Consider the following 13495-nt stretch of genomic DNA (forward strand, 5'->3'; position numbering starts at 1 on the left):
CTAACTGTGTCACTGACCAGTGGGTCACTGGCCAGGCTTGACCTAGACCGCACAGTTGACCTGCTGACGCAGTAATGGCCTTTTCTGGATTTATTCCTATTCAGGAAATTCCAGAAAATAGTGCTAACTTCAAAAAATCATAGAAATTAATCTGTAACTCCAAATGCAAAGATTTATATATGAAAAATTATCAGAAAAATCCAATCTATCCATCTGTACCATTTTCATGCATGTTAGAACAACTTATGACTACTGTTTAGGGCAAATTAAATGAATGGCATTTGAATATTAACATATGGAGTTTGAATTTGAACCTAGGGTTCAAACCAACTTCATTTAATTTGTTGCTAGTTGCATTAGCTCAATCAACAACATATTGCCATGTCACATTCATGCATCATATTGCAGCATTGCATTGATTGTGTTCTTTCTCTGTTCGCCGATATTTGTCCCCTCTCAGTGGACGTAGTTCCGACAATGAGTTCGATGACACCGATGAAGAGCTATACTATCTTCAGAAGTGCCAGGCAAGCAAAACCCCCTTTTCATTCCGATACAATCCCACTCTCGCTCCTGCTCTCTTTTATTGCATTAGGACAACAATAATTCATCTGTTACATGCTGCGGTAGTTGAACCCCTTTTCCTCTGCATGACCTGTCATTGCCACATTAAATAGATGAAACCCACTAGCATGAGTAGGAGTTGTTTGAGCCCTGATGTGCCTACTCATTCATGCTTGTTTGTCATGCCTGCTACTGCTTAGAGTTGAGTCAGGTCTGATTCATCGGGTATGAATTGGAATGGTGATGAACATGTCCTACTGTGCGTGAGCTAAGTGTGTGAACACGTTTTGGTAAAGGTAGCGGCGAGAGGTCATGTAGGAGTACATGGTGGGTTGTCTCAATGAAACCGTCCTCAGGAACTGAGTTCTGTGTTTGTGATCCATGAACAGCTACTACCACGCGTTGGGCCCGAAACCAATGGACCCTCTCGACTTATTAACTGCCCCTGTCCTCCGTCCGGGAGTTGCAAGTAGTTTCTGGTGTTTGTAGTATGCTGGAGGCCGTGCGCAACGCTGACCCGAGGGGTGGGCCGTGATGCGGTAGGCACGTGGCATGGTGTACCGGGACGCCCGTTTGGTGCCTCGGGAACCCTGCACACATCGTTCGGGGCCGTATGTGCAAACCTCGGCCGGACTCCCTGCGGATGGAACCTGAATAGGCGATAAACCTAGACTAGGGACTTGTGTGGTTAGTCAGGTCGTGGCCGACATTCTCGCCAGGCTTCCGCTTGAAGGTTGCCGAGATACATGACGTGTACATGGCGGTAAGTGGTGAGAGCGTGTGTGAAGAAGTACACCCCTGCAGGGTTATAAATGATCTATTTGACTAGCCGCGTCCGTGGTAAAGGACCTCTGGGTTGCCTGTACAGTTCATAGACAAGTCAAAGTGGATACTCTAAAATGCGCAAGATAAGCGTGGGTGCTATGGATGACCGTCTCATAGGGAGATGGGAGCGGATCCATAGTGGTGTATTGATATGGTGAATATGTGGACTCGTGTGCGCCACCTCAAAAGAGTTACTTGCAGACGTAGTTCATGATAGCAACTGAGTCAAAGCTAGCTTGCTGCAGTTAAACCCCATCATCCCTTTTTTGATACTGATGCATATGTAGCTAGTTCTGATGTAAATCTTGCCGGGTACATTTGTACTCACATTTGTACTTCAGTCTCACTAGTAGTTCCGCGTGGACTTAGACGTTTAGCTTGTTACCTCAGCTACGATCTTGTGCCCTCGACAGGGTCTTGTAGATAGTCAGGCTTCCCAGCCTTTCATTTGTAGTTGTCTGTACCCAGACAAGTTAAGCTTCCGCATGTGCTTATTGCTTGTATGACTTGAATGCTGGGTCATCAGACCCATGTTTGCAATATCTGGCTCCTCGAAGCCTAATGAATAAATACTTTGAGTCGTAGAGTTTTGTTGTGATGCCATGTTGTATTTGCACATATCAAGCATATTGTGTGTATGTTATTGAAATGCTTGGTATGTGTGGGATCCGACAACCTAGTTGTTTATTCTTGGTAGCCTCTCTTACCGGGAAATGTCTCCTAGTACTTCCACTGAGCCATGGTAGCTTGCTACTGCTCCGGAACACTTAGGCTGGCCGGCATGTGTCCTTCTTCGTTCCTGTGTCTGTCCCTTCGGGGAAATGTCACGCGTTGTTCCTTTAAGTCCTTGTAGCTTGCTACGACTTGGGTTCATACGTTGATGACCGACACGTTCGTTGCTGGGTCATGTATGCCTGTCCCTGTAAGTTAGTGCCACTTTGGATTCACGACTAGTCATGTCGGCCCGGTTTCTTTGTCATATGGATGCTAGCGACACTATCATATACGTGAGCCAAAAGGTGCAAATGGTCCCGGGCCAGGTAAGGTGGCACCTGTGGGAATAACGTGCGTGAAGCCGCAAAGTGATGTGATGTGTTACATGCTATAGGTCTGACTTAGGATTGGGGTCCTGACACATATTCACAATATTGAAGCCAAAAGATTCAAAGTTAATAATGATAGTGCAACTTATTTGTGGCACTGCCGTTTAGGTCATATTGGTGTAAAGCGCATGAAGAAACTCCATGCTGATGTTCTTTTGGAATCACTTGATTATGAATCACTTGATGCTTGCGAACCATGCCTCATGGGCAAGATGACTAAGACTCCTTTCTCCAGAACAATGGAGCGAGCAACTAACTTATTGGAAATAATACATACTGATGTATGCAATCCGATGAGTGTTAAGGCTCGCGGCGGGTATTGTTATTTTCTGACCTTCACAGATGATTTGAGCAGATATGGGTATATCTACTTGATGAAACATAAAACATTTGAAAAGTTCAAAGAATTTCAGAGTGAAGTTGAAAATCATCGTAACAAGAAAATAAAGTTTCTAGGATCTGATCGCAGAGATGAATATTTGAGTTACGAGTTTGGTCTTCATTTGAAACAACGTGGAATATTCGCAACTCACGCCACCTGGAACACCACAGCGTAATGGTGTGTCCGAAAGTCATAACCGTACTATATTAGATATGGTGCGATCTATGATGTCTCTTACCAATTTACCACTATCGTTTTGGGGTTATGCATTAGAGACAGCTACATTCACGTTAAATAGGGCACCATCTAAATCCGTTGAGGCGACACAATATGAACTGTGGTTTGGTAAGAAACCTAAGCTGTCATTTCTTAAAAGTTTGGGGCGGCGATGCTTATGTGAAAAAGTTTCAACCTGATAAGCTCGAACTCAAATCGGAGAAATGTATCTTCTTAGGATACCCAAAGGAAACTGTTGGGTACACCTTCTATCACATATCCGAAGGCAAGATATTCGTTGCTAAAATGGATACTTTCTAGAGAAGGAGTTTCTCTCAAAAGAAGTGAGTGGGAGGAAAGTAGAACTTGAAGAGGTAATTGTACCTTCTCCCAAATTAGAAAGTAGTTCATCACAGAAATCAGTTCCGGTGATTCCTACACCAATTAATGAGGAAGCTAACGATGATGATCATGAAACTTCAGATCAAGTTACTACCAAACCTCGTAGGTCAACTAGAATACGGTCCGCACCAGAGTGGTAAGGTAATCCTATTCTCTAAGTCATGTTACTAGACCATGATGAACCTACAAACTATGAGGAAGCGATGATGAGCCCAGATTCCGCAAAATGGCTTGAGGCCATGAAATCTAAGATAGGATCCATGTATAAGAACAAAGTGTGGACTTTGGTGGACTTGCCCGATGATCGGCAAGCCATTAAGAATAAATGGATCTTCAAGAGGAAGATGAACGTTTATAGTAGTGTTACTATCTACAAAGCTTGAATTGTCACAAAATGTTTTCGACAAGTTCAAGGTGTTGACTACGATGAGATTTTCTCACTCGTAGCGATGCTTAAAGTCTGTCTGAATCATGTTAGCAATTGCCACATTTTATGAAATCTGGCAAATGGATGTCAAAACTACATTCCTTAATGGATTTCTTGAAGAAGAGTTGTATATGATGCAACAAGAAGGTTTTGTCAATCCTAAAGGTGCTAACAAAGTGTGCAAGCTCCAGCGATCCATCTATGGACCGGTGCAAGCATCTCGGAGTTGGAATATATGCTTTGATGAGTTGATCGAAGAATATAGTTTTATACAGACTTGCGGTGAAGCCTGTATTTACAAGAAAGTGAGTGGGAGCACTACAACCTTTCTGATAAGTATATGTGAATGACATATTGTTGATCGGAAATGATGTAGAATTTTTCTGGAAAGCATAAAGGAGTGTTTGAAAGGAGTTTTTCAAGGAAAGACCTCGGTAAAGCTGCGTACATATTGAGCATCAAGATCTATAGAGATAGATCAAGACGCTTGATAAGATTTTTTCAATGAGTATATACCTTGACAAGATTTTGAAGTAAGTTCAAAATGGAACAGTCAAAGAAGGAGTTCTTGCCGGTGTTGCAAGGTGTGAAGTTGAGTAAGACTCAAAACCCGACCACGGCAGAAAATAGAAAGAGAATGAAAGTCATTCCCTATGCCTCAATCATAGGTTCTATAAAGTATGCTACGCTGTGTACCAAACCTATTGTGTACCTCACCATGAGTTTGGCAAGAGGGTACAATAGTGATCCAGGAGTGGATCACTGGACATCGGTCAAAATTATCCTTAGTGGTATAAGGATATGTTTCTCGGTTATGGAGGTGACAAAGAGTTCGTCGTAAAGGGTTACGTCGATGCAAGCTTTGACACTGATCCAGATGACTCTGAGTCTCATTCTGGATACATATTGAAAGTGGGAGAGATTAGCTAGAGTAGCTCCGTGTAGAGCATGAATGACATACGACTCTGTATGTGGCAGACCTGTTGACTAAACTTCTCTCACAAGCAAAACATGATCACTCTTTGGGTGTTAATCACATAGCGATGTGAACTAGATTATTGACTCTAGTAGAACTTTTGGGTGTTAGTCACATGGCAATGTGAAATAATCACATAGTGATGTGAACTATTGGTGTTAAATCACATGACGATGTGAACTAGATTATTGACTCTAGTGCAAGTGGGAGACTGAAGGAAATATGCCCTAGAGGCAATAATAAAGTTGTTATTTTTATTTCCTTATATCATGATAAATGTTTATTATTCATGCTAGAATTGTATTAACTGGAAACTTGATACATGTGTGAATACATAGACAAAACAAAGTTTTCCTAGTATGCCTCTACTAGACTAGCTCGTTAATCAAAGATGGTTAAGTTTCCTGACCATAGAAATGTGTTGTCATTTGATGAACGTGATCACATAATTAGAGAATGATGTGATGGACAAGACCCATCCGTTAGCTTAGCATTATGATCGTTGAGTTTTATTGCTATTGCTTTCTTCATGACTTATACATGTTCCTCTGACTATGAGATTATGCAACTCCCGAATACCGGAGGAACACCTTGTGTGCTATCAAAAGTCACAACGTAACTGGGTGATTATAAAGATGCTCTACAGGTGTCTCCGAAGGTGTTTGTTGGGTTGGCATAGATCGAGATTAGGATTTGTCACTTCGTGTATCAGAGAGGTATCTCTGGGCCCTCTTGGTAATGCACATCACTATAAGCCTTGCAAGCAATGTGACTAATGAGTTAGTTACAGGATGATGCATTACGGAATGAGTAAATAGACTTGCCAGTCACGAGATTGAACTAGGTACGAGGATACCGACGATCGAATCTCGGGCAAGTAACATACCGATTAAAAGGGAATAACGTATTGTCGGGACCCCGATTCTAAGTCACACCGATCTAGCATGTAACACCTCATATCACTTTGCGGCCTCACGCACGGTATTCCCACGGGTGTCGCCTTACCATGGCCCGGGACCGTTTGCGCCTTTTGGCTCATGTATATGATAGTGTCGCTAGCATCCATATGACAGAGAACCCAGGCCGACATGACTAGTCGTGAACCCAAAGTGGCACTAACTTACGGGGACAGGCATACATGAAACAACATCGAGCATGTCGGTCAGCAGCGTGTGAATCCGGGCTGTAGCAACTGGGCTAACAGGACTCCGGGAACCCGGGCTGTAGCAGGCTAGGCAGGACTCCGGATGTCACCACGTGACATTTCCCCGAAGGGACAGACACAGGAACGAAATGAATCACATGCCGGCCAGTCTAAGTGTTCCGGAGCAGTAGTGCTGGGCTAGCAGGACTCCGGTAAACCGGGCTGTAGCGGACTACCATGGCTCGGTGGAAGCACTAGACTACATTTCCCCATAAGAGAGGCTACCAAGGATAGACAACTAGGTTGTCGGATCCCACACATAGCAATACACGTTACACGTACGCATAACATGCAAGTATGTGCTGTACAACATGGCATCACAACATAACGCAAACTCATATAGATATAAGGCCCAGAAGAGCCACAAAGCATTAAGTACAAACAGGGGTCACATGACCCATCATTCAGAGCATACAAGCAATGGAAGCATTACATGTCTGAGTACAGACAACTACAAAAGAAAAGGCTGAGAAGCCTGACTATCTACAAGCCCCTCCCAAGGGTACAAGATCGTAGCTGAGGTACAAGCTACTTGTCGAAGTCCAAGCGGAACTACTAGTAAGACTGAAGTCTCTGCTGCAAAAACATAAATAACGCAACATATGTACAAAGGTACTCAGCAAGACTTACATCAGATCCTATCATACATGCATTTGTATCAAGAAGGTAGTGTGGGGTTTAGTTGCAGCAAGCCAGCTTTGACTCAGTGGCTATCCTGTTCTACGACTACGAGAAACTTCTTTGAGGTAAGAAGGCGCACACGAGTCCACTAATCACCACCTCAATACACCACTATGGATTCATTCCTGTCTCACTACGAGAAGCCATCCATAGCACTCACACTTATCTTGAGCATCTTAGAGTATCCACTTCAAGTTGTCTATGTACCACGTAAGCATCCAAGAAGTCCATAACCGAGGACACGGCTATTTGAATAGATCATGATAACCCTGCAGGGGTGTACTGCTTCACACACGCTCTCGCCACTTACCGCCATGTACACGTCATGTATCTCGGCAACCTTCAAGCGGAAGCCTGGCGAGGGTGTCGGCCACGACCTGACTAACCACACAAGACTCTAGTCCAGGTTTATCGCCTATTCGGGTTCCATCCGCAAGGAGATCTGGCCGGGGTGTCGCTCACGGCCCCAAACGATGTGTGCAGGGTTCCCGAGCCCACCATCTGGGTGCCACTCGATACACCGGGCCACGTGTGCCTAGTCTGTCCCAAGCCCACCCTGCCGGGTGCCACTCGGTAGAAAAATAGCACTACCTACAAACACCAGAAACTAGTTGCAACTCCTGGACAGAGATCAAGTTGGTTAATAAGTCGAGAGGGGCACTTAAGAATTCCAATGTGTGGTAGTAGCTAGTCATTGGACAACATACACAGAACTCAGTGCTTAAGGACGGTTCCAGTGAGACAACCCACCATGTACTCCTACATGGCCTCTCACCACTACCTTTACCAAATCGTGTTCACACACTTAACTCTCAGCACCAGAACATATCGTAACACTCCAATTCATTCCCTATGAATCAGACCTGACACAACTCTAAGCAATAGCAAGCAAGGCATGGTAGGAACACAACATGGCTCAAACAACTCCTACACATGCTAGTGGGTTTCAACTATTTACTGTGGCAATGACAGGTCATGCAGAGGAATGGGTTCAACTACCGCAGCATAAAGTAGCAGTTGAATCGTTGTTGTCCTAATGCAGTAAAAGAGAGTAGGAGTGAGAGAGTAGGATTGTATCGGAATGAACAAAGGGGGTTTGCTTGCCTGGTAGATCAACAGGGTGGCACTGCTCCTCAGACAGGTACTCTGGAACACTCTCCGGAGCAGGACCTATCGAGAAGGAACGGTGTCGACAATCAAAACACAATCATATGCAACAATATGATGCATGAATATGGCATGAATATGTGATGTGTTTTGAGCCAATGCATTTAGCATTCAACTTGGAAGAGATCCATTTGAACCAAAGGTTCAAATGCAACTCTAATATAAGTCCCTTTAAATGCCATAAGTGTGTTTTCATATATACAACATGTATAGGTTGGTTTGTCATGCATGAAAATGGCACAGATGGATAGATTGAATTTTTCTGATCATTTTTCATATATAAATTATTTAAATCTGAGCTACGGTTGAATTTCTATGAATTTTTGAAGTTTATATCATTTTCTGGAATTTCCTGATTTAATTTAAATCCAGAAAAAGAATAACTGCGTCAGCACTGTGTCATGCTTGCGTCACCAAGTCAACAGCGCTGACTGGGGTCAAACCTGACGTGTGGGGTCCACACGTCAGTGACACAGTGTTAAACAGGGTTTTTTACTAATCTAATTAAAGGATTAGGGCGCATGGGCCCACTAGTCAGTGTCAGGGGCTTAGGTTAGGTGGTGATTAGCACTGAGCTAATCACCTGACCGACGGGGCCCACTGTCAGACCGGCGAGGTCGTCGTCGGCGACCTCAGGACGCGGCGGCGTCCGCGTTACAGGCCACGGGGGCGGCGGCTAAGGGCACCGGGGCGTAGCTCGGGCTCTCGCGCATCTGGTGGGGCAGGAAGGAGGAGGAGGGGTGGCCGGAGCTCGCCGGAGCAGAGCTCGCGGCGGCGGTCGGAGCTCGGGCTCGAGCGGCTGCGGGGGGGCTACAAAGCACGGGGAAGCAGAAGAGAAGGGGGAACCGATGCAGGGGCTCACGGCGGATTCGGGGGCGTCGTCGGAGAGCTCGGCGAAGGGCTGGTGCGGCCGGAGGGTCGCCGTCAATCTCGGGCGGCCGAAGACGAAGACGACGCCGCCGAGGACGAAGCGGAGCTCGCCCGGGTTGCTTGGCTCGGTGAGGAGGGAGAGGGGGTCGCGGCGTAGCTGTGGAGCGTGTCGGGGAGGTGCGGCAGTGGCCGAGGCCACGGTGGCTGTGGACGGCGGCGACGGGCGCGTTCGGCCGTGAGAGAGAGAGAGCGAAGGGGAAGAGGGAATGGGCACGGGGGAGAGCGAGAGAGGTGCGGGGCGGCGCGTGGCGTCGCGCGGGTGTTCCAGGCGACGAGGGGGAGAAGCAGGAGGTGGCCGGACGCGTGGCCGCGTGCACCGAGCGCGTGCCCCTGTCCTCCTGGCGCGAGGAAGGGGACGACTGGCACGGCCAGCTGGGCCGCTGGGCCAGGCCAGGCTACACAGTGAGGTAAGTGCAGGTGGGTTTTCTTCCTTTCTTTCTATTTTTGTTTTCTGTAGTTTGTTTTGATATAGTTTTAAACACTAAATCATTTTATTTACTTCTGTTAATTTTTGTAGGAACTAGTTGGATTGCTCCAAAACTACTCACCAATTAACAGAATTTTTGGACATATATTATATATATAGCACATATATATCCAAAGCAAATAATTATGCATTAATTCCAAATGGCCAAAATAAATACTTATGAGATCCTGAAAATATTGGTTTGATTTTTATCTCTGTCCAATATTTTCAGAGAGTAACATGAACATTTTCTTGGACCTTTTTGGAGCAATTTTTATCTGGGTCATTTCCAGAAATGATTTCTGAGGGTTTCACAAATCCCCATTTCAATTTAAAATTGAATTTAAACATGATGCTCACAAGAAGGCTAGCCTAGGTCATACCAGAACTAGGGATGTGACAACTCGCCCCCACTTGAAAGAATCTCGTCCCGAGATTCAGGGGTCGATGGAAAGAAGGTGGGGTACTCCAGTCGAAGACGATCTTCTCGCTCCCAAGTAGCTTCTCTCTCGGAATGATGAGACCACTGAACCTTGAGAAACTTGATGTTCTGACGTCGAGTGACACGCTCTGCTTGATCAAGAATGCGAATAGGGTACTCTCGATATGTGAGGTTATCTTGGAGATCAAGCGTTTCGTGGTCCACTCCGCAGATGGGATCCGAGAAGCAACGCCTGAGTTGAGAGACGTGGAAGACATCATGGACTCGAGAAAGATGTGGGGGTAGTTCCAACTGGTAGGCAACCTCTCCTCGTTTAGCGAGAATGCGAAAAGGACCAATGTAACGAGGAGCCAACTTGCCCTTGATACCGAAACGATGGGTACCCTTTAGAGGAGTAACCAGAAGGTAAGCCTTGTCGCCAACTTCATAAGCCACTTCCTTATGACGACGGTCATACTGGCTCTTTTGACGAGACTGGGCTGTTTTCAAATTCTCACGAATGATGCGAACTTGCTCTTCTGCTTCCTGGATCATGTCCGGTCCAAAGAATTGTCTTTCACCGGTTTCTGACCAGTTCAAAGGTGTTCGACATCTTCGTCCATACAGAATCTCGAAAGGAGCTTTCTTAAGACTGGATTGATAGCTATTGTTATAAGCAAACTTGGCGAAAGGTAGGCATTTCTCCCAATCCATACCGAATGAGATAACGCAAGCTCTAAGCATGTCTTCGAGAATTTGGTTGACCCTTTCCACCTGACCACTTGATTGAGGGTGGAAAGCGGTACTGAAGGAAAGATGGGTGCCCATGGCAGTTTGGAAACTCTCCCTGAAATGAGAAGTGAAGAGACTACCACGGTCTGAATTGATCTCTAGTGGAACATCATGAAGTGACACTATTCGAGAAATATATAAGTCAGCGAGCTGACTAGCAGTGATACTCTCTCGAACAGGTAGGAAGTGAGCCACTTTGGAAAGACGATCAATGCCATTGTTCTTATTGCATTACTCCATTTTCCATGAACTTAATACACTAGATGCATGCTGGATAGCGGTCGATGTGTGGAGTAATAGTAGTAGATGCAGACATGAGTCGGTCTACTAATCTTGGACGTGATGCCTATATAATAATCATTGCCTGGATATCACCATAATTATTTGAATTGCTATCAATTGCCCAACAGTAATTTGTTTACCCGCCGTATGCTATTTTTCCCGAGAGATGCCACTAGTGAAATCTACGGCCCCCTGGTCTCTTCTTTATCATATTTGCCTTCGAGATCTATTTTTATTCACTTTTATTTTCTGATCTATTAATCCAAAAACCCAAAAATACCTTGCTGCATTTTTTATTATTTGTTTTATCTCGCGTTCCCGCAAGATCTATTTGTCAAATCCACTACAAATTTATCTATCTTTTTACCCGGGAGGGATTGAGAACCCCTCTTACACGTCGGGTTGCAAGTATTTGTCCTTTGTGTGCAGGTACCGTTTACATAGTGTTTTGTTTTGAATGGAAACTGCAGGGCTTGGCCCCACAACATTTTATTAATAAATAAATAAATGAGAGCATAGTCATAGATATAGATTCACAAGCGGTGGAAACAAAAGAAAATCTAGGCTAAACTAGATTACAGTACAAAGATGGAGAAGGGTTTCCTCAAGGTGGTAAGAAAGCAATCTAGTGAAGAAGCTCCTCCTTGTGTCTTGATTTTATCCTGTGTGCCATGAGGGAGATATCATGAATAAAGCCAACCTTCCATCTACCAAAAGTTGGTTTTATCTTTCTGAAGATCTTATCATTTCTGACCATCCAGATATTCCACCATGTTAAAAAGACCACTTCAGCGAAGAAGGGTTTGGCAAACTCCTCTTTGGCCTGGGCTGCAATTTCCACCATATCAGAGTTAGAATGCCAATAGATCTGCAAGTAGTTCCAAACTCTAGCACTAAAATTACATTGGAAGAACTGATGATTTCTATCCTCTAATAAACCAGATCTGCATAAAACACATTCAGGCCGATCCTCAATCCTCCAGTGCCTTCTATGAATCATGTCTTTGGTGTTGACTCTGTCCATAATCACTAGCCATGCAAACATTTTAATGGACATAGTACAACAACTTTTCCATATCTAATTCAGTAAAGGGTTTGCCACAATGGGCTTGTGGACCAGATCATAGTATTTCCTGGCCGTGTATGGTGTCCTTTTGCTATCATTCCAAGACCAGCAGTCAGGCAGCAATCTATCTCCAGCAAATCCATCAAGAGCTTGAGAAAGGCATTGAAACTCCACATATGCCTGCTCAGATAAAGGCAACTGGAAAAGCCCCAAAAGGTTGTCAGTATTGAGCACTTGCTGTACTGAAATGTTCTGATCTAAGCAGTAGGAGAAAATCCTTTTAAATTTATCTTGGAGCAACAAACTATTGGTACTAGTCCAACCATCTTTCCAAAACAGGGCAGTATCCCCACTGTTAATTTGAACTACAGAAACAACTCTGAATTTGTCCATAAGTTTGGAGACATCTCTCCACCAGAAAGATCCACATAAGGTAGTGTCATGGGGTACTCTATCAAAATAGTAAGAGTTCCATATTAAGTTCACCCATGGAATATCCATCTTGTTGTAGAATTTGTGCTGATGTTTGAGCAATAAAGCATCATTTTGCACACTGAGATTTAGACTTCCAAGACCTCCTTTATTCTTGGGCCTGCATACCAAGGGCTAAGCAGCTAGAGACTGTCTAGTGTCCTGACCATATTTCCTCCATAAGCATTACCTCTGTATCCTTTCTAATTGTTTCAATATACCAGGAGGGATTTGCAAGCTACATAAGAAGAAGATTGACATAGAAGAGATCACAGAGTTAAGCAGTTGCAACCTCCTCCCTTGTGGCAAGAACCATGAGCTGGCAATAAGCCTCATCTCCATGCAATCAACCAGAGGCATGAAGTCAATGATCTTGGGCCTTGTTGTGCCCATTGGCAGGCCAAGATAGGTAAAGGGCATTGTCCCAATTTTACAGCCTAGAATATCAGCCGGATCTGCAGCTAGAGTACCCTCCACATTGATTGGGATCATTGAGGATTTGTGGAAGTTGATTTTCAGACCAGTTGATTGTGAAAAAATCATAAGGGCCTCTTTTAGCACCACCAACTGATCTCTCTGAGCAGGTATAAACTGAATAGTGTCATCAGCATACTGCACCACTGGGAAATTAGGGTCATGGGAAGGAATTGGCAAAGATATAAGACCCCTCTGCACCATATTATTTAACATTGACTGTAAGATATCTGCTGCAAGAAGAAATAACAAGGGAGACAAATGATCTCCTTGTCTGACCCTACATTTGCATTTAAAATGTCTGCCAGGAACTCCATTAACCAACACAGATGAAGTTCCAGAGGATAGCAGCTCTTTAACCCAAGAAATCCATTTCTGTGGGAAACCCTTGGCCAACAAAATGGCCAGAATAGATTCATGCTCGATGGCAAAGGCCTTCTCAAAGTCCAACGTAAAGAGAATAATGGGCCTCTTTGATTGCTTGCATTGATGTATGTACTCAAAACTCCAGGCAAGATAGTCTTGGATTATTCTTGTTTTGATGAACCCATACTGATTCTTATGAATGCATCTCAAAATCTCCTGTTGGAACCTGTTGGCAGCCATTTTTGTTAGCAACTTAAGCCCAAAGCTAGTAAGGGATATA

This window comes from Aegilops tauschii, chromosome 7 (genome assembly GCF_002575655.3).
Source record: "Aegilops tauschii subsp. strangulata cultivar AL8/78 chromosome 7, Aet v6.0, whole genome shotgun sequence".
Classification (NCBI taxonomy): domain Eukaryota; kingdom Viridiplantae; phylum Streptophyta; class Magnoliopsida; order Poales; family Poaceae; genus Aegilops; species Aegilops tauschii.